The sequence below is a fragment of the Eretmochelys imbricata genome, chromosome 9 (genome assembly GCF_965152235.1).
Source record: "Eretmochelys imbricata isolate rEreImb1 chromosome 9, rEreImb1.hap1, whole genome shotgun sequence".
NCBI lineage: Eukaryota > Metazoa > Chordata > Testudines > Cheloniidae > Eretmochelys > Eretmochelys imbricata.
The window spans coordinates 4,334,810-4,356,491 of NC_135580.1; the positions used below are offsets into that span (position 1 = coordinate 4,334,810).

At 48.7% G+C, this 21,682-nt stretch overlaps 1 protein-coding gene across 1 annotated transcript in view; it reads right to left on the reverse strand.

Annotated features, from left to right (window-relative positions):
• Positions 1-21,682, reverse strand: part of TPRG1 (tumor protein p63 regulated 1) — a 95,770-nt gene that overhangs the window by 22,044 nt on the left and 52,044 nt on the right. The gene's annotated exons all lie outside the window — the stretch shown is intronic.

Consider the following 21,682-nt stretch of genomic DNA (forward strand, 5'->3'; position numbering starts at 1 on the left):
ACTCTTCTCTAACACCTTTATAGGTCACCTGCCAATGAAATGCTGTCACCTCTGGACTAAGAAACAAGACGCAACATATGCTGTGTGTGTCCATTTGAAACAACAGCGGGGATTGAATCGACAGGATGCGATTATCTCTGATAGAATTTGGCCAGGGCTAACCCCCCGAGGCACGTGATCGTCAATGTCAAGTGATCAGGACATTGGTTTTGCCTTTCTTCCGAAAGGCAACGATCCCAGCAGCTCAGCACCTCCTGACACCCACCCGGGACCACACTCCAAACTTTATTCCAAGGGACCAGCATCACCTACTGAATCACCCAGTCAAATCTACGGTCGCAAATGAATTTTCCTTGCAGGTCTCCTGAGCAAAAGCTAACCAGGCCCAACCCTACTTAGCTTATGAAATCACAGCAGCCCCAGGCATTATGACTCTTCCAGGACATCACTGCCTCCTCCATAAACTCTGAACAACAGCAGACGATGGGTGGTACGGCTCTCCTCACACAAGCTGGCTTTAAAGCCTTTCAGATTTTAAATACGCAAAGCTCGTTGATGAATGGCATCAGGCAATTAGCAATCTGCCTGCAGTGAGCTCATGTCTCTGCTACCAAGCAGAGCAATGGAAAGGAGACCAGACACTGCATAAAGTCCTACCCTAGCCTGGCCCTAACCCACTGAATGACTCCTGCATAGGCAGCTGCTGCTGTCAAGACAAAGGGCATTTTTCCTAAAACAATGCCACACCATGGCCTTACTGCATGCAGTGTAGCATGTTAATTACTAGCCTCACTTCAGAACCTATTAACATTGCTAAATCAGTGAAGGAAAATAGTTTTCCCTTGATATCAGACATTAAAGCCACAGGAGTTAGTTTATCTAGATTGTGTTACATTTGAGGTTTGTTCAAGTATATTTCATACCCTCTAGACTTTCTGAAAACAAAACATGTTCTGCCATATTTTACTGCTCGGAACTGAAGGCTTGATCCCAAGGAAAGGTTGTGACATAGCATCAGTCCTCCGAAGACCCCGAGGTTTTCACAGCCACCTTTGGAGGCCCCGTAGGTAACTGCTAGCCCCATTTTACAGATATGATTAAACTGAGGCACAGGAAAGTGAAGTGATTTGCCCACGGTCAGGCCATGACTCAGTGGCAGAATAGGGAAAAGCAGTGAGGACACCTGAAGCCAAGTCCCTGCTCTAACAACTAGCTAATGCTGCCTCCCTAGATGCTATAATGTATTGAGAATCACAAAGCCTAGAAATCAGAGAAGGAAAGTAGCAGTTAGCCTAGCTAGTCTACCTCCTGGCCTGGGCAGGATGATTTCCTACAGTAAGCAGTGTGATTTTATCATTAGTCTCATGATATTGGGTCTTTTGTTTAAAGCCCCTACTCTAAGACTCATGTTATATCACAATAATCTCAGATTTCATTTTAAAGAAGTAAGTTTCTAGCCCTCATGGTTGGAGAAAGGAGTTCAAATGTGACCGGACTGTAACCTAAAGGTTCAGAAACTTGAAACTAAAGAGAAAAACCTCTTGAGTGTTTGCACTCAAAGAAAGAGATCCTGGAATCATTGTGGACAGTTCTCTGAAAACATCCACTCAATGTGCAGTGGCAGTCGAAAATGCTAACAGAAAGTTGGGAATCATTAGGAAAGGGATAGATAAGACTGAAAATATCATATTGCCTCTAGAGAAAGCCAGGGTACACCCACATCTTGAATACTGCATGCAGATGTGGTCACCCCATCTCAAAAAAGATATATTGGAATTGGAAAAGGTTCAGAAAAGGGCAACAAAATTGATTAGAGTATGGAACTGTTTCCATATGAAAGATTAATAAGACCGGGTCTTTTCAGCTTGGAAAAGAGACGACTAAGGCGGGATATGGTAAAGATCTATAAAATCATGACTGGTGTGGAGAAAGTAAATCAGGAAGTGTTATTTACTCCTTCTCGTAACACAAGATCTAGGAGTCACCAAATGAAATTAATAGGAAACAGGTTTAAAACAAAACAAAAGGAAGTATTTCTTCACACAACACAGTATTTCTTCACAGTCAACCTGTGGAACTCCTTGCCAGAGGATGTTGTAAAGGCCAAGACTATAACAGGGTTCAAAGAAGAACTAGATAAGTTCATGGAGGATAGGTCCATCAATAGCTATTAGCCAGGATGGGCAGGGATGGTGTCCCTAGCATCTGTTTGCCAGAAGCTCAGAATGAGCGACAGAGAAAGGTTCACTTAATTATTACCTGTTCTGTTCATTCCCTCTGAATCACCTGGCATTCGCCATTGTCAGAAGACAGGATGCTGGGCTAGATGGACCTTTGGTCTGACCCAGTGTGGCCTTTCTTATATTTGTAAAATGTATTGTTTTGAGGGTGTGGGGGTTAATCCAATGACTTTTAAGCTAATCTCATGGCCTGACTCACGGATTTTTGAAAACATGAGGTTGGCAATATGGATTTTGTTCCCTATACGGTTTTGAAATGTACCAATCAAATGCCTTCCACAAGTTAAACTCCCTTCAATTTGTCAATATCTCTAGTGGTAGCAGGATGTCCAGGTTTTAGTGTAATGGTCCAGCTGCAGGCACGTTGCATAGCTCTGGAGAAGATCTGTTACCTCTTTGCTTGGCTCATGCAGGTCAAAACTACATTGGTCTTTATTGCCATGTACAGTTCTGCAAATTTTCATCTGATTTGTTATCCACTGTCAGCCCTAGGTCTTTCACCTTTATTGTTTCCCAGATTTCCCTCTCCTTTTCCATTAAGTGTGAGCGTGTAACACACTCACCAGCATCTTGGTAGATATCACATAAACATTCCAGCTGACATTTCCCTAGTGGTATTAGCTTGGCTTTCTCTCAGATGAATCTCATTTTGTTATATTATTCCACACTCACGGTTTCTTAACAAAATGCATAACTTCTATAAACAGAAGAAGAGAGTCCAAACAGTACGATATCTAATTAATCTTTTTAGTGGTCTCCTACAGCAGATCTCCAGTTTCTCTACAGACTCAGCTCTATCATCCAACTAACCACAGGCAGAGGCTAGAACATTAGCTGCAACAATAGGTCACATTTTCCAGTTATCAGATCCTTCTAGACAACAGAAACAGCAATTCACATTTCGACCATGTGCATAAAATCTAGATAATTAGCCCTTTAATTGCTAGATTAAACACTGTGCAAAGCATATGGCTAACAGCTAAAATTAATTTTACACTTTTGCTTCATACTGTGTCAGATAGGTGCCTCAATATGAGTAGGACTATTGAAACCTCTCAGTCATTTCAGCTAGGAGAGGACAAGTGAGTTCTTTGAGATGCTCTCAAGGGCCCCAGTTAGCTAAGCCCAAAACAGCACTGACCAGCGCCACAGGGAGTCATTTCCAACTCATTCATGGACAAAGAATATCTGGGGTGCCAGTACAGAAAGAAAAATAATATATTAGTGAAGCCCAGAAATCCTCACTTTCTTCAATTCCGAGAACCCCTTTAAAACGGTAAGTATAGGGACGAGGCTTGGTGAAGGCATTACCTGCAAACTAAAATGTTGAAATGACCAGTCTGCACTGTGTATGCTTGTGCAAGCTTTCACACCATTGCCCTATACTAAGTAAAAATCAAAACTACTGACCTGCATATCGTATGCCCTATACTGCTAACAGCTAATGGATGATTCCCCTTGAATTGAATTTCAATTCAAAAACATTCTGAACAGCCCTAGTGAAAATTGTGAAGGACCAGACAGCCAGGCATTTGTTGCACTGTGACAAACAAGGACTTGATTCTTTTATCTTACACCTGCTTGGCACTCACTTTGACTTGTGTAAATGATTGCACAATGCAGAAGCAATGCCCTTGCTGCTAATTCTTTGGTGGCAGGATTTTTGGTGGTTTTGCTTTTTTTTAAAGAAAACAAATATGAATCTTTAGAATGTCATGCTACATAAAATAAATGTGATTAGACATACAACTACGTACCTCCCCCCCGACACCCACACACACATAGATGACTGAAGGATAAAAACAGCAGACTAAAAGTTATGTAATTAATTTCTTCATTGCAACAGGCTGCCCTCGTGAAGTTTAATTTACTCCAGCAGTGTATAGTATTTAGGGCTCCAACCCTCCAATGTATGGTCAGATGATTTCCCATGCCCAGTTCCATGCTGCCATAATGCACCAAGATGGAGGGGTGCTGAGCTGATGTGTGGTATCTGCTCATGTATTTCCTGTGATGCTTGCACCTGTGATCAGGGGAGTTACTTGTCTCCCTAAGGAGAAGGCTGCTGCAGCATCTTGCGGCTCCAGGTCAAACCAGGCCTTTTCTTTTTTCAATTTAAAACATCTTTGTCGGCATTGCTACGCCTCAGCATCGTCTGTGCCACAGACGGGAACACCCCTTCTAAAGGATGTTGGGAAGCCGTGTAGGATTCAAAATTTAGAGGGGAGGGGGTGGAAAGTGTATTACCTAACGTACCTAGAAATGGTTGTGTCATGAAAAAGACACATTTCATCTACGTTAGTTTGGGTCTTTTCCCACCTGCAGTGCTAGAAACCCAAATACAACAGTCTTGTGCAAGGGAATGAGAGCCAGAAAGGAAACGGGCTATAAGCAGAATGCAAAACTGAGCAGTCCAGTTTCAGAGTGGAAGCTGAGTGCCATTCAGAAGGAAAACACACAGCACAAACGGCAAAAAGGAAAGGAGTTAACCTTCATGCAGAGTTAATAATCTAGGGGGTTCTGACTTGCCCACCTCCCTGTCCTGAGCTGCGCCGTTGGTCAATATTTGCACCGCACTTTGAAGATGGCAAGCAAGAAAGAGAATGCTACGTGGCAGCAGGCAGCTAAGAGTTGTGATGAAAAAGAAAATTTCTTTTTCTTTACTGAGTGCCCCCACCTCAGTGTGAAACAAAGATGCCTTTGCTGCTAGAGGCGATCGAACACGTGTGAGCATGACTGAGAGTCACGGCCTTGGTACTGCCAACCCCCCGGCGTAAAAAATCCTGAGTCAAGCCTAGTTTAAGCCAATCAGACTGGCTTAAAAATTATGATATTTCTAAAAACAAAAATACACACACACTCTCTCTCTCTCACACACACACACACACACAGAGTAATAAGAGTGTAAAAATATTGCTCGGGGATGCAGGAGTGAAATCAGGAAGGCCAAATCACACCTGGAGTTGCAGCTAGCAAGAGATGTTAAGAGTAACAAGAAGGGTTTCTTCAGGTATGTTGGCAACAAGAAGAAAGCCAAGGAAAGTGTGGGCCCCTTACTGAATGAGGGAGGCAACTTAGTGACAGAGGATGTGGAAAAAGCTAATGTACTCAATGCTTTTTTTGCCTCTCTCTTCACGAACAAGGTCAGCTCCCAGACTGCTGCACTGGGCGGCACAGCATGGGGAGGAGGTGACCAGCCCTCTGTGGAGAAAGAAGTGGTTCGGGACTATTTAGAAAAGCTGGGCGAGCACAAGTCCATGGGGCCGGATACGCTGCATCCGAGAGTGCTAAAGGAGTTGGCGGATGTGATTGCAGAGCCATTGGCCATTATCTTGGAAAACTCATGGCGATAGGGGGAAGTCCCGGACGACTGGAAAAAGGCTAATGTAGTGCCCATCTTTAAAAAAGGGAAGAAGGAGGATTCTGGGAACGACAGGCCAGTCAGCCTCACCTCAGTCCCTGGAAAAATCATGGAGCAGGTCCTCAAAGAATCAATCCTGATGCACTTGCATGAGAGGAAAGTGATCAGGAACAGTCAGCATGGCTTCACCAAGAGCAAGTCATGCCTGACTAACCTAATTGCCTTCTATGACGAGATAACGGGCTCTGTGGATGAGGGGAAAGCGGTGGACGTGTTGTTCCTTGACTTTAGCAAAGCTTTTGACACGGTCTCCCACAGTATTCTTGCCAGCAAGTTAAAGAAGTATGGGCTGGATGAATGGACTACAAGGTGGATAGAAAGCTGGCTAGATTGTCGGGCTCAACAGATAGTGATCAATGGCTCCATGTCTAGTTGGCAGCCGGTATCAAGTGGAGTGCCCCAGGGGTCGGAGCCAGGGTTGCATCAATCCTCGGGCCGGTTTTGTTCAATATCTTCATAAATGATCTGGAGGATGGTGTGGATTGCACCCCCAGCAAGTTTGCGGATGACACTAAACTGGGAGGAGAGGTAAATACGCTGGAGGGTAGGGATAGGATACAGAGGGACCTAGACAAATTAGAGGATTGGGCCAAAAGAAATCTGATGAGGTTCAACAAGGACAAGTGCAGAGTCCTGCACTTAGGACGGAAGAATCCCATGCACCGCTACAGACTAGGGACCGAATGGCTCGGCAGCAGTTCTGCAGAAAAGGACCTAGGGGTTACAGTGGACGAGAAGCGGGATATGAGTCAACAGTGTGCCCTTGTTGCCAAGAAGGCCAATGGCATTTTGGGGTGTATATGTAGGGGCATTGCCAGCAGATCGAGGAACGTGATCGTTCCCCTCTATTCGACATTGGTGAGGCCTCATCTGGAGTACTGGATCCAGTTTTGGCCCCCATGCTACAAGAAGGATGTGGAAAAATTGGAAAGAGTCCAGCGGAGGGCAACAAAAATGATTAGGGGACTGGAACACATGACTTATGAGGAGAGGCTGAGGGAACTGGGATTGTTTAGTCTGCGGAAGAGAAGAATGAGGGGGGATTTGATAGCTGCTTTCAACTACCTGAAAGGGGGTTCCAAAGAGGATGGATCTAGACTGTTCTCAGTGGTAGCTGTTGACAGAACAAAGAGTAATGGTCTCAAGTTGCAGTGGGGGAGGTTTAGGTTGGATATTAGGAAAAACTTTTTCACTAGGAGGGTGGTGAAACATTGGAATGCGTTACCTAGGGAGGTGGTGGGATCTCCATCCTTCGATATTTTTAAGGTCAGACTTGACAAAGCCCTGGCTGGGATGATTTAGTTGGGGATTGGTCCTGCTTTGAGCAGGGGGTTGGACTAGATGACCTCCTGAGGTCCCTTCCAACCCTGATATTCTATGATTCTATGATAATTTTATTTGCCTGCTGGTCTTTGAGCCTTTAGGTTGCCCTTGGGCCAAACGTTCAGGCTTTTCTCCTCACCCACAAGGGCCAAAACTTCCTTTTGTTTCTGGAAGCTGCGATTCTCCCATAACCCACTGCCCCCAGGGGCTCGGGCTTTAAGAAAAACACCTCATATTGTGAGACTGGTCCTCCAATTGTGAGAGATGGCGATGCTGTAGTCAGTGAACAACTTACCCATGATTCCCATTTTCCAGTATCCACGGGGGGCTCAATCCTGCCAGATGGTCAGGGTCCTCAACCCCCTCCAAAGTGGACAGGAGTCAAGGGCTCCGAGCGTCCCACGGGAATCCTAGTACCTTATAGGGTCTGGTCCTAGATCAGTGTTATCCTTTGCTGTGGGTTTAAAGCAAACCAGGCCACACAGGAGAGCGTGAACAGATACCGAATTCATCTTGAGGAACTGAAGTTTCTCTGGCCTTTCAGATCATTCTTATTAAGTGACCATCAAGAGCTGATAGGAACACATTGTACTCCAGTTGCTGCAAAGAATTCCTAAGAAAAACATCAACAGAACAGGCAGCCACTATGAGCCATTTTTCAGAGTAACAGCCGTGTTAGTCTGTATTCGCAAAAAGAAAAGGAGTACTTGTGGCACCTTGGAGACTAACCAATTTATTTGAGCATGAGCTTTGAAGTGAGCTGTAGCTCACGAAAGCTCATGCTCAAATAAATTGGTTAGTCTCTAAGGTGCCACAAGTACTCCTTTTCTTTTTATGAGCCACTTGACATTTCAGGAAATTAAGCTACACTGTGGTCCCACTTTACAAATTCACCAAGACCCAAGGGGGAATTTGTGAGAGAACTGCTGCGTTTTTATTTCAAATGGGACTTCCCTGTGGGCTAATTGAGGGCAGCAGCCTTATTCTGTCGATTGCATCCATCCTTCCTCCTCGTTTGCGCCACTTTCACCCTCTCCTGCTGGATGGCTCAACGCCCACCCACGCCAGGCAGTCTCACCTTCAGACATTGAAAGCGCTGTGTTAGTGGGTAGGGTCTGGAAGATCAAGAGTACGAAAGCAAGAGAGTTTCAGAGCATCTTTCCCAGCAGCTAGGTTCAAATCCATGGCCAAGTTAGTAGGCACTGAAAGCTGTTCCCAGCTTTGCTGGAGGCTCATGTCAAACAAGTTGATGCTTTCTCAGCCCATTTCCCAGTGGGTCATTGTTACCGTCACCCCTTGTTAACTGACACATGAGTCTCCGCAGAGGCCACGGAGTGAATTGCCCAGGGACAATACACATGCTTCTTCACTAGAGGCGTTCTCTCAGGCTTGTTAGTGGGGAGAAATGCAGCAAACACCCCCTATACCACCCCCAATACCTAATCAGGGACATCTGTACCCAGGGGCTGTCAGTCCATCACTTGTCAGGTCATGTAGGTGGAATATGGAGGCAGCAGGCATGGTCTAATGGATAGATCCCCGGACCGGACACCAGGGTTCTGTTCCTGGCTCTGCCACATGCCATGGGCTAAATTCAGATCAGATCTGGACCAAGACCCAAAATGTTCCATCTTCCTTTACAGATCCCCCGGGTCTTTGAATCCTCCAGGGGAAAAACAGTTACATCGGCTGCGTTATTTGCAATGTTTTCAAATAAGGCCGTCAAGACCAGCTAAAGTGTTCATTAAACTCATTCCCAAAGCATTCATCTCCAGGCGGGTGTGGGAAACATAAAGCTTCCTTTTTATTGTATGGCTGGGTTCCTTCTTTTCATTAGAACAATAGCAAATAGCCACAAAAATTCCACACGTACGGCATCAGCCCCCACAACCAGCCTAGACATGCAGGGCGTCGGGAGTAAAACTCACAGCCGCAGAGGGCGAGTACTTTGGCTGGAGCTCGGCTGGCCGACCGAGGCAAGACTGTCACCCTTCAGACACAGAAAATATTAATTATCCTCTGCAATGTCCTCATTCCTCTTCCCTCTGAGCCAAGAGGAAAGGAACCCTTCGCCGAGTGGATTGTGGGGTTGTGGGAAAGAAAAGGGCCAGATGTGTGTACCTGCCCTGAGAAATTAAATAGGAACTTTGGAAAGGGTTTCCTTGGAGAGGAACCCTTTGGAAAGGGTTTCCTTCTCCGTGCCCAGGAGAAATTCAAGGGAATAGTCGCTTATGAAATCATACTCCCTCACACCCACACTATACACCACCCCCTCACTCTCTCCTCCCTACAAATCTTTTTCTTCTTTCAAATGGCTTCAAAATAGCACGTCAGATGTCCAAGTCTAGGCTGACAACCCAGCTGGTGGCTTCAGCTGACGTAGAGCAGATGGCTCATTTGAGACCTTTGAGTGGCGAGGTGTTCCACCGTTTGAAGTCCCCTCCTGCAGGCCTGATAGCATTGCATCTCGTTCCTTACTTCTGGAGAAGGTAGGTGCAGCTGCTGTGTGATGTGCAGATTGTGAGCTCTCTGGGTCTGGGACTGGGTCTTTTGTCTTTGTTACATGTGATTCATGACCAGGGTTCTCAGGTGTAACTGGAATACTAATGGGCACTGTGCTGCACTAACTGCAGAAGAGGAGCCAGGAGAATGGCGATGAAAATGCTGATAACCCTGTTCTCTTCCTTTTGTTCCCTTGTGGGAGAGTTTATGTAACCCTTCTGCCCATCAAAGTTGGCAGCAATAAGGGCCGGGTTCAGTATCTAGGGGTTCCATTCCAATAACACAATGCAAAACCGGCTCGAGCCCCCACCCAGTGACCTGGGACAAATATATACCACCCCCGCTGGGCGCCTCCAAGAGGCAATACTTCCCCTCTCGCAAGCACGGAGTCTGAGTGTAGCAAAAAGCCTTTTAATAACAGAGGGGGGTGAGGGAGTGAGAGAACCTGGATTTGTGCAGGAAATGGCCCAACTTGATTATTATGCACATTGTGTAAAGAGTTGTCACTTTGGATGGGCTATCACCAGCAGGAGAGTGAATTTGTGAGGGGGGGGTGGAGGGTGAGAAAACCTGGATTTGTGCTGGAAATGGCCTAACCTGATGATCACTTTAGATAAGCTATTACCAGCAGGACAGTGGGGTGGGAGGAGGTATTGTTTCATATTCTCTGTGTATATATAAAGTCTGCTGCAGTTTCCACAGTATGCATCCGATGAAGTGAGCTGTAGCTCACGAAAGCTCATGCTCAAATAAATTGGTTAGTCTCTAAGGTGCCACAAGTACTCCTTTTCTTTTTGCGAATACAGACTAACACGGCTGTTACTCTGAAACCAGAGAGAAACAATGTGGCATTATGTTGGGGAAACACCACCAACAGGATTCATAATACAACCCATGAGCAAAAACCCACCCCAAGCAAATTGGGGCGTGTCCTTTCCCTTGGGTTCTTGAGTCCAGCAACCCGAAATCACCCAAAGTCCCAAAAGTCCAATGGCCCAAAAGTCTCTGTCCCTGGTCAGGGCAGCCCCAGAGTTTGAAAGTTTATCTGCAGAGTTTTACCTCCCAACCTGGGTGGAAATGGGGCGGGGGGGGGGAAGAGGTAAGGGGCACCTTACATGATCTGAAGCTGACTGCCCCACAGCTCCATAGGGTAGGGCTCCGCTCCGCTCCGCTCCACCAGCCAGTCCACAAACTGCTCGGCTCAGCGTCCCACAAGCAGCTCCCGCCGTCCCATGAACTGCTCCACCAGCTGGTCCACAAGCCACTCCAGCTGTCCCACAAACTGCTCCACAATATATCTTCAGGCTCCCCCACTATTTAACACAACACTCAGTGATTTCAGCTCTTAGTCAGTTTTTAAGCTCTTTTGTGATTTCAGCTTGTAGTAGGGAAGCCTCAGTGCTGGTGCACCATTAGCCCAAAGTGAATTCAGCTCAGCAGCGTGAGTCAACATTAGCTCTGATATTCCACAGCGGAGAGAGGAGGAAGTGCAATTAGCATATAAGGCCCTTACCAAGGGGCCCATACCACCAAGTATTAATACTTGTCCCCAGCCTCTCTCAATTCACAGAGTTTTGGAACCCATGACCCTTGCCTAGCGAGTGCTACTTAGTTGATAGTGAGTCCCTCCATCATAACAAAAGGCCCAGAACAGTTTCAAGCACAGTTCCCATAATCAGGGTAACAACAATTTATTCTTCCTGCCCCAATAACAGAGACACTGGGGATCCCACAGCAGCCAAAGTGACCATTTGGGCAGCTATGGGCTCATGCTAGGCGGGGTGGATGTGCCTATGCAAATGAGATCAGCCCCTGAAGTTCTTTTCCACAAACTTGCCACACCTCACCACCAGATGTCAGGGTGGAGCTCATCCTGACTCTGCTTACATCTACATCCTTCACAGGCTGGGCCCAGCGATTCAGCAGGCACACCACGTGTTCTGCTCTGTCCCAGCTCAGTCATGAGACCTAGAGAGATCGGGAAGAGCTCGAGACTTCAGGGAAAGCTGTTAAGCAAGATACCGCTTGGAAGCATGCTGCACACAGATCTCATGCTCTCTCAGAGTACCAGCTGCCAAACTGCTCCCACTGCGATCACTGCACCTGATGCAGCAGTCTGATCCAGGAGGACAATTACAGTGGAGACAGGGCTGGGCTGAGCTGATGATTGAAACGGGAGGAGAGGACAAATGACTCACTTGAAAGGAGCTGGAGTTAGGTGGAAAACTCACGGCCTGAGAGTCAGTTTAATTTTCACCTTCAATGCTGCGTACTTTAAAAAAAAAAAAAAAAAACCTACAAAGGAGGGCTGATTTTTCCCTTGCCTCGCACCTCACGTTGTAGTGTCTGACACTCACGTCTGAGGCAGGGCAGAGTCAGGCCTGCGGTGCCCGGGAGAGGGGTTGGGAGGGGGTGGAGGCGTCAGTTCAGTAACCCGGGGTTGCATCGCGCCTGGCAGGCACAGCCCACATGCAGAACGCCGCCCAGAGCTGCCTGGGGAGCGGAAGAGCATGCAAACAGCTACACCCCTTGAATATACTTGTCACCTATCCCCCTCCATGCAGCTGGTCAATGCATGACGAGGTGCAACCTCCACCTAATTAAACAGCCCCTTAGCTCGAGCTCTGTGAGCCGAGTCGGCTGGCACAGCCCCAGGTTTTTAACTGCCGTGTAGACATATGTGAAGAATCAAGAAATGTGGGTTTTAAGCCCATCTCTGCCCCAACTCGCTGTGTGATCTAGGGCAAGTTGCACCAGTTCCCCGTGCCTCAGTTTACCCATCTGTATTTACCAGGGATAAACACACCAACATTCTTGAACCCCTTGGAGATGTACAAATGGAGAGAGCTAAATAACTGCTACTTAGCAATATGCTTGTTTATTTCCAATCTGCTCTGCAAGCAACTGCCCATGTACAGGCGGGAGCTCGCTAGCCTGCAATGTGAAAAACCAACAGGCAGACACAGCCTGTTGACCTGTACCTGCATCGCCATGGTTACTAGGCTTAGGTGCCATTCACCTTATGTTTTGAAAATTGAAGAGCTGGGTGAGGCTCTATAAAGGGGACCTACGTATGTCCATGGGGGGAGGCCAAAACCCAACCCTGGAGCTCTGGGATGTGATACTTCAATATAGGAGCTTTGCCTACTGGGGACCAGAGCTCCAGGGCCCAAAGATGGAGGACAACATCTGCCATTGGCTCCATGTTGGGTGCATTTCAGTACCTCGGGTAAGTTACTACTCGAGTCCCAGCTGGGTAGACCCCGAGTGATAGCAAAATATTCCTGCCGAGGACATAAAATGGACGAAGCTGTGACAGGTTTGGCTCTGTCTCCCTCCTTTGCCCGAAATAACAGGATTGCGGCATTTGGGATACTCCCCCCTCAGGACCGCCAGCGCCTGCCCTGGCAATCCCGGCATGCATTCAGCCCTGTCATCACGCCTGGCTGGGCATCAGCGGTGGACAGCACCCCACCCTGAGAAAACATGGGGCATTCTTGGCACGTCGCCCCTCGAGGCAAGGTCATCAGAAACTATGAAGAATTCTTTGCCTGCCCTATCGGCCGTGGTATGCAGGGGAACATGATCCCCGTCGGAGCAGGAGCTGAACTCGGTGAGGGCTGATCATTGCACGAGCCCTTCTTGGCAGGGTCCAGATACACGAGGGAGTCACGGGGTGGCCACGAATCTAGGTGTGCAGGTGGGACTCAGCCAAAACTCATGAGAAGAGATGCTGGGCTCCAACTGGGCATACTACAGGATCAGGCCCTCTCCTGACATCCTGCACTCCCACAAATAGAAGAGACACTACAGAGTCTGCCTGGAGGCCCCGCTCCAGCTCGGTTCTGCATAGGAACGATGGAACACAGACCCCCCCACCACTGCCAGCGTGCTTTGCCCACCTGTGGCAAGGGCACTGGGCTGAGGCAACATGGGGTCTGTTCCCAGCTCAGCCACAAACACCCCTGTGTGACACCAGGCAGGTCACATCCCCACTCTGGGCCTCAATTCCCTCTTTGCAAAGTGGGGACACAGTGACCCTTCCCCACCCACGAGGAGATGGTCACGAACACTGACAAGGTGTCCTGGTACCAAGGCAATGGCTCTGCCCCCTTGGCGTGGGTACCAGGAGTAGAATGGGACGGTTCGCTCATGACGCCCCTCACTGGTCTCTTCAGGGGTTTGCAGATCCCCTCAGACCATGCAGATATGGGGGAGGCAAAGACGCCACATCTCCACGCTTGCTCTGTGACTCCCTCAGCCCCATGAATGCAGATTGTCGCTGCAATGGGGGCCCGGTGGGAAAGATAACACAGGCCCAAGTTGTAGTGAATCTCTGTGGTGAGGATGGGGGACACACCAATGTGTGTTGCCCCATCCCTAGCCCCTCTCCCTACACAGCATCCTCCCTGGGGGCTCAAAGGAAGGGGTAACAATGCCATGGAACTGCTCGGGCCCTGCCTCCATGACACAACCTGGGGGCATGATCCCCAGGAGCAATGAGTTGTCTCTCTCAAGCAGTACAGCCAGCTGGGATGACCTGCTGCCTCGCTGGACCCCTTGGCTCCGATTCGGAGAAAAGTTCCCCAAAGCGGGGAAGGCCAGGGTGAGCCCCACAGTGAAAATGGCAGCTTCTTATTTTATACCCTGCTAGTGTATAGGAATTGCCACTCCACAGTCTGCCAACGGCCTAGGTAACCCACTTACCTGCTACAATACTGGCCAAAACCCAATGGATTCAGGGAAGCCCTAGCTCTCCTATTATGCAATCTGTGTAACCCACACACCTGGGTGTGGTGTTCTGTCCCATCTAGTAGCACCGAGACATATGAGAGCGAGAGAGAAGATTAATGAGTCTGCTCTACAGCCTTAGCTAACAGCCAGTTAGCTTTTAGCTCATGCACTAAGCTCCAGAGGTCCCAGGTTTGATCCCGCCCACCGAAGACCGGGGTCTGTCGGTGTTACATTTGCACAACTCCCAGTCTCCATTGCAGGAGTGTGGCTAGGAGTAAGAGCAGAGCATGCTCTGAAGTTTGGGTTCTACCCCTAACTCTGTGCGACTTGCAAAAAGTCACTGATTTCCGTTGTGCCTCAGTTTCCCCATAAGCAGGTGGTGTCTGACCATACCTAGTACTCCCCACCTTTGTAAAGCACTTGGATGAAGAGTGGTAGCTAGGTAACCATTATTCTCTTGCCTTCACAACGAGTGCGACATGCTCAAGAACCTTATGTGATCTCTAACCTTTTCTTAGCCTCCTGCCCACCCGTCCTTCTGCCAAAAAGCAAAGCTGGGGGCAGAGGCGTCCAATACCCCACATCCCCCCTTTCCAACTGAAACAACTCCCCCCTCCCAGGACTGCCCCTTTGGAAACGCAAAACACAGCACTCAGTGGCTCTTTGTTAGCTACATTCCTTCACCACCAAAAGATACACAGGGCCTGTGACCAAAGAAAATAGCCTCACGGCAAATTGAGAAGAGAAAGAAGCACTACCCAATTTCATTGTAGCCAAGAGAACAACAAGAAGTAGCTTCCCTACTTGTCACATTTCACTGAGCAGCAGCTCCCCCAGCACTGACCCCCCCCCCCCCCCCCCCAGCAGCAGCTCCGTCCCTGAGCTTTGCATTCTTATCTCAAACACAGCTACGGTCTAGTCCTCGCCCAGCTGTCTGCCACTCTGGTCCTTCTCCTCAGGAGTTAATAAACCAGCCAGCTGGGCAGATGATGTTTTTCTGCCTGTTCCTACTTCATGTTTAACAACTGTGCAACCTTGTGGCAATTGCCCAGCTATGTGGGGATCTAGGAATGCATGGCCCGACACCCTGTTGTGTGGGTGACTTGGCCGTGGTCTGAGGGAAAGCCGCAGGCAGGGCTCAACACGGTCCTAATGCGGTGTCGGTGCGCCCACACGTGGTGATGCGACGGAGCAGCGGCAGAGCGGCCTTGGTCTGGAGCTCAGCAACGCTTGGTGTTTTCAGCTCCCAGAGGCTGGAGAGAGCCTTTTACCACCCTCTTCTCCCCATTACCTCAACCAGTTTCACGTTGCAAGCCTTGAATTCTGGGTCTCCAGAAACCCAAAGAAACTCAATGCAGAATTCACTGCTAAGCACCAACTGTGCCCCCTGCTTTAGAATCAAACCACAAGACAGAGCATCTCACGTTTCAGTCTGAAACCCTAAACTGGCCCAGGACAGCTCTACTTTAGCAAAGCTTTTGATACGGTCTCCCACAGGATTCTTGCCAGCAAGTTAAAGAAGTATGGATTGGATGAATGGACTATAAGGTGGATAGAAAGCTGACTAGATCATCAGGCTCAATGAGTAGTTATCAACGGCTCGAAGTCTAGTTGGCAACCAGTATCAAGCGGAGTGCCCCAGGGGTCGGTCCTGGGGCCGGTTTTGTTCAACATCTTCATTAATGATCTGGATGATGGGATGGATTGCACCGTCAGCAAGTTCACGGATGACACTAAGATGGGGGGAGAGGTAGATATGCTGGAGGGTAGGGATAGGGTCCAAAGTGACCTAGACAAATTGGAGGATTGGTCCAAAAGGAATCTGATGAGGTTCAACATGGTCAAATGCAGAGTCCTGCACTTAGGACGGAAGAATCCCATGCACTGGTACAGGCTGGGGACTGAATAGCTAAGCGGCAGTTCTGCAGAAAAGGACCTAGGGGTGACAGTAGACGAGAAGCTGGATATAAGTCAGCAGTGTGCCCTTGTTGCCAAGAAGGCTCACGGCATTTTGGGCTGCATTAGTAGGAGCATTGCCAGCAGATCGAGGGAAGTGATTATTCCCCTCTATTTGGCACTGGTGAGGTCACATCTGGAGTATTGTGTCCAGTTTTGGGCCCCCCACTACAGAAAGGATGTGGACAAATTGGAGAGAGTTGAGTGGAGGGCAACGAAAATGATTAGGGGGCTGGAGCACATGACTTATGAGGCGAGGTTGAGGGAACTGGGTGTATTTAGGCTGCAGAAGAGAAGAGTGAGGGGGAATTTGATAGCAGCCTTCAACTACCTGAAGTGGGGTGGGGGGAGGGTTCCAAAGAGAATGGAGCTCGGCTGTTCTCAGTGGTACCAGATGACAGAACAAGGAGTAATGGTCTCAAGTTGCAGTGGGGGGAGGTCTAGGTTGCATATTAGGAAACACTATTTCACTAGGAGGTTGGTGAAGCACTGGAATGGGTTACCTAGGGAGGTGGTGGAATCTCCTTCCTTAGAGGTTTTTAAGGTCAGGCTTGACAAAGCCCTGGCTGGGATGATTTAGTTGGGGTTGGTCCTGCTTTGAGCAGGGGGTGGGACTAGATGACCTCCTGAGGTCCCTTCCAACCTTGATATTCTATGAAGGCTCAGGAGGGAGATGGTCTCTTCTTGGGACATTCATTGTATCCACAGTTCCAGCCTGAATTGCAGCTAAGAACCAGATTGTATTTCCCTTAAGTCAAACCAGGACACAGCATTGTTCAGGGTGAAGTTCTGGCTTCTTTGAAGGGAGTTTTGCCTTTGGCTTCAATTGGGCCAGGATTTCACCCTGGCTCCCTGAGAGTTTCCTATTCAAACTCAGGCCTTGTCTACATAGGAAATTTGGGCTGGTTTAACCTAAGGCATGAATTTAAATGGATTTAGTTCAAGTGCTGCAAACCCATGCTTGGACACTCATCTCGGTTTCAGAAGGGGCTATATGAGTGTAGTTTAAACTGATTGGGAACAGGATTAAGCTAAATTAAAGTGAAATAAGAGTGTCCACACAGGGGGGTTTGCATTGGTTTAAATTGGATTTCAGTTAAACGGATGCAACTTTCCCATGGAGAGCAGGCCTCTGAAATGTGCAGCTGCAGACCTAATAGCTCCTGCTCAGCCCCATATTTACAGCCCATTTTCTGCAAATAAAAGAACCCTAACACTGGGGATTCTGACCGGTGGCTGTGCAGTCTGTCAAGTCTTCCTGTTCCGGATGTTCTTCTTTCGCCCTCAACTTTCAGCACAAATGTCCTCTGGTCCAGCCTAACTTTAAACAGCCAAAAGATGGAGGGTTAGGACCAAAGCAAGCCACCAGATACAAGTGTGATCTCATCAATCAAACATGAAACCATGGCAAAAAGGTAACATTTTTTCACTAACACAAAGCATATCTGCTCCGCTCCGCCACCTAGTGGCACTGATTGGTGCATGTTGTAAAGCTTCTGTGGGAAAATATGGGTTATACGTATTACTTGAAGTCCTGTTGATTTGGAATCAAAAGCCAAAGAGCAGACTTCTCTCACCCACCACAACTGTACAGAGCTGTATAAACCCCATGGAAGTCCCAGAAGTGGTGCAGTGGCAGAGAATACCCCAATCCCCAAATGCCCTGCTAAATTCCACAGACAATCCTTGGGTAAAATTACAGCTAAGAAAACAGGAGTGGTGACACATTAAAGAATGGGAGAGAAAGAATATTTCACTCCTTTATTCTGTCCCTTCGCATTTTAACATTTCTCCTCTTGCCTTGTGGCCCTGGGTGCAGTGTCTTGCACAGATCAACAGAGTCTGACGGTAAACAGCTTCCAGCATTTCAGGTGTATTGTTTTCTTTGAGAGACTCCTGCTTAATTAGTAGCTTTAACAACACTTGTGTAAACTGCACAGCAAAATATAGAGGGTCTGAGTCGGATCCCATCTATGCTAGTGTGTATCAGGCATAAGTCCACTGGCTAAATCTTCCTGCTGCATTCCGATAGAGTTTTGCCATTGACTTCAATGGACTGAGCTCTGACAAAGTTCAAATGAATAATGCCCAGGAGGCACCTGGCCATCTCCTGAGAGCAGCTAATCTTAGTGGTAGAGCAGCTAAAATATTGGCAAAGCTAGTTCGGCAGGGGACCACGGAAGGGATGAAACCTGCCCGTTGTTTCCCTTGGAGTTATCCACGCACCCTGCTGTATGCTCCCTGCTTCTCATAGTTAGAGTGTCTGGATGGGAGATGCCGCTGCTGAAGCAGCCGGGGAAAGGGTTTTGCGAGCGTTTCAGGCCAGCACAGTTCGAGTGGGGATTAGACCACAGACAGAGACAAGCCCAGTGGAATCCACCTGAGATGAAAGCCGATTTCGACCCGAGGAAAAGTGCTTGTGTAACCCCTCACAGTCTGAAAGGGCTGCCAGATGAGAGCAATGATGGAACACACACTGCTTAGGTCTCAGGCCTTCTGATCCCGCCTCAGATTGGAGGCATGGTTAAAAGCCGATGCAGTCAGCTCTCGGCTAACTCTGCTTCCTCCATACACTGACCTTTAGCAGCCTCATTTGGCCACATCCTCAGCTGGTGCACGCCAGCCAGGTTCCATTGACGTCAGTGCCGATTTGCACCAATTGAGGATCCGGCCCACTGTCTGCTTTAAATGTAGTCCAAAAGAAACAGAGCTACAGGAAGTCAGCCAAATTAATTTCCTCCTTTGCCCCAAGGGAGCGAATTCGAAGGCTGGCAGTTATTTTAATTGAGCCTCAGTTAACCTATTTCTAATAACAACAGTAGTTTGTATTTATTGTAGCACCTTTCAATCACATCGATCACTAACGTGCATAGAGACACACCTATAAAGCACTTTGCACAATGCCAAAATGCAGCCACCTCTGGGCCGCAGCAGTGCACAGCAACATGGCCGCAGACATGAGTCAACAGAGAGGACCCAGCCAGTGAACTTCAGCACCATAAGCACAGGCCTCTGCCACTTGAGTTGGGAGAAAACGCGGTCAGCAAGCAGCAAGCTCCTATCCTCACAGAGGGTGACCATGGCGTGGTCACAGCCACATGAACATGGAAGACCAGAACCCAGACAATGGAGGGGGCCATTATTACACTGTAACTCTGCCCCCATCATTCGAGGGGAAGTGTAGTGAGGAACACGGCCACCCTGGAGAAGAGGCCAGATATGACTGGCCTCTCTGGGAGGAGCAGCAGCCAGCACAGGGGAACGGTAGTGCAACAAACCCAGCCCCCCTTCCCACTTCACTGTCCCCCTGGGCCGTCACAGCCACGCAGAACTTCACCGCAACAGCTGGGAGCAAACCCAGAGCCACGTGCTCCAGTGACACAAGCCCTTCCTACCAGGGCCGAGCCAGAATCGCCGGCAGCGCTAGCAGGATTGGAGTGGTGAGGGAAGCGGTTTCATTCCCTCCTCCCCCTTGCACAGAGAGTCAGGCACCAGCTCAGCCTGGACGGATAATGGTGCTGAACACAGAGTCCCTCTCTTTGCAGTGAATCAGGAGCCGTGCCTCTTTCTCCTTAGAGCCGGCCCCTCTAGCTACCCTGCCAGGACACAGGGAATGTCATCTGAGCTACGGACCCCTCTGAGGGTGTCTGCCTGCCAAGGGCCTTGCTGCTCTCAGCTGGGTGGAGATCAGCAACAGCCCCTGCAAAAGAAAGGAGCAGAGCAGGTCTACGGAGCTGTAAGGAATCACTGGAGGGCAGCCTGGCATGCTATGGTTAGCCACAGCTAGGCCCCAGTGCCGGGAAACAGGCAGTGACTGGTAGCTGTGGATGCTGCCATCGAACAATGATGGAGGGTTTGGAGATTCGCTGTACCGAAAAGCTGAGTGGTCCAGCGATCAGAGAGCACTTCCGGTCAGGGCTAGGAGGCGCAGTGCCCCAACCCAGGTTATTCAACGGGCTGGGGACACCGGGAAAGCAGTAATGCTGGAAAAAACCCTCCTGGTGTAAATCAGCAAGGCTGCACTGGACTCAATAGATTGATGCTGATTTACACCAGCTGAGGCTCTCGGGCACATTTTCTAGAGTCAGAACAGGAACTCATCACAGATGGCCCCATGCCGTAATTGCTGGACAGGGCTCCCTTTAATCAGTCCAACAGCAATGGAAACAGAGTGAATCAAAGCCACCATCCCAGCCCAAACTCTGCATCAAAGACCTGAACTCTGGCCTTTGCAAAAACAAACACCAAACAGAGCCAGTGAAGAAAAACAAGGCGCAAGGCAAGGAGCCATTAGAACAAATAAAACAGAGGTTGTTAAATGCCTGGTATGCACGATGTGTTGGAACTTGCTGCTGTCAGCCGCGTGAGCAGACATTCACATGCAACCATTCATAAGACGCACGGTAATTACCTGCTAGAGAGACTGTATTGTGATGAGTTCTTGAAGCAGAGCATGATATCTCTAGCAACAGAATATAATGACAGTAGAGGATACAGGCATTAACCCCCACAAAGCTCAGGAAAGGTGCTGGAGGGGGTGCTCTGCTGGGAGGCTGCAGGGAGCTCTCCCACTGTTAGGTTTCAGAGTAGCAGCTGTCTCCCCCCACCCCACTCTCCTGCTGGTAATAGCTCATCTTAAGTGATCACTCTCCTTACAATGTATATTTTTTCATGGTCTGTGTGTATATATAAAATCTCTTCACTGTACTTTCCACTTTATGCATCCGATGAAGTGAGCTGTAGCTTACGAAAGCTTATGCTCAAATAAATTGGTTAGTCTCTAAGGTGCCACAAGTCCTCCTTTTCTTTCTCCCATTGTTAGTTATATTCATTTAACAGGGAGCCAAATGATCATTTAATGTGAGATTATGGCAGCTTTGTTCCCGGCAGGACTCTGACCTTTCCCCCCTTAGCTCAAGGAGAAAAGCTCGGAGCATTGTATAACTCTCTCCCAGTTGGCACCATCCAATAGGCCACCTGAGTTCAGCGCAGCCAACCCGTATTGGATTGACAGCGCGGGGGTAAAAACAAGAGACCAACTCGAAAGCGAAATGACGGAGAGTCCAGCAACACTCCGGCAGAGTTCAGACTGGAACGACGGAGAGTCCAGCGACACTCCGGCAGAGTTCAAATGTGGATCCAAACTTCACGGCTCAGGCCCGTCTCCATAAGGGGTTTGACTTTCAGAATACCGGACCTGAACACCTTGCCTCAATCTCAGCAGCTCCACCAATTCTGTACTGGTGGAGGGTAGTGCCATACCCAGCGGGATGCGTCTCTGAACCAGGGATACCTCCTCCTGGTAGTTAGGTTGTGGGACCTCCCTGTACGACCAGTATAAGCTGAAGTCTTGGGCATGCTGTTCACTGCCTCTGGGTCTGGCTACTCTAGTCTGTGTAGGGTCGTATGCTGCCCTTATCGCTGCGGTATCTGAGCCCCTTCCAGTCATGCACGAAGTGATGTGACTAACATCCGTCACCTGGGGTTCGTTCTCTCTCAGCCTCTC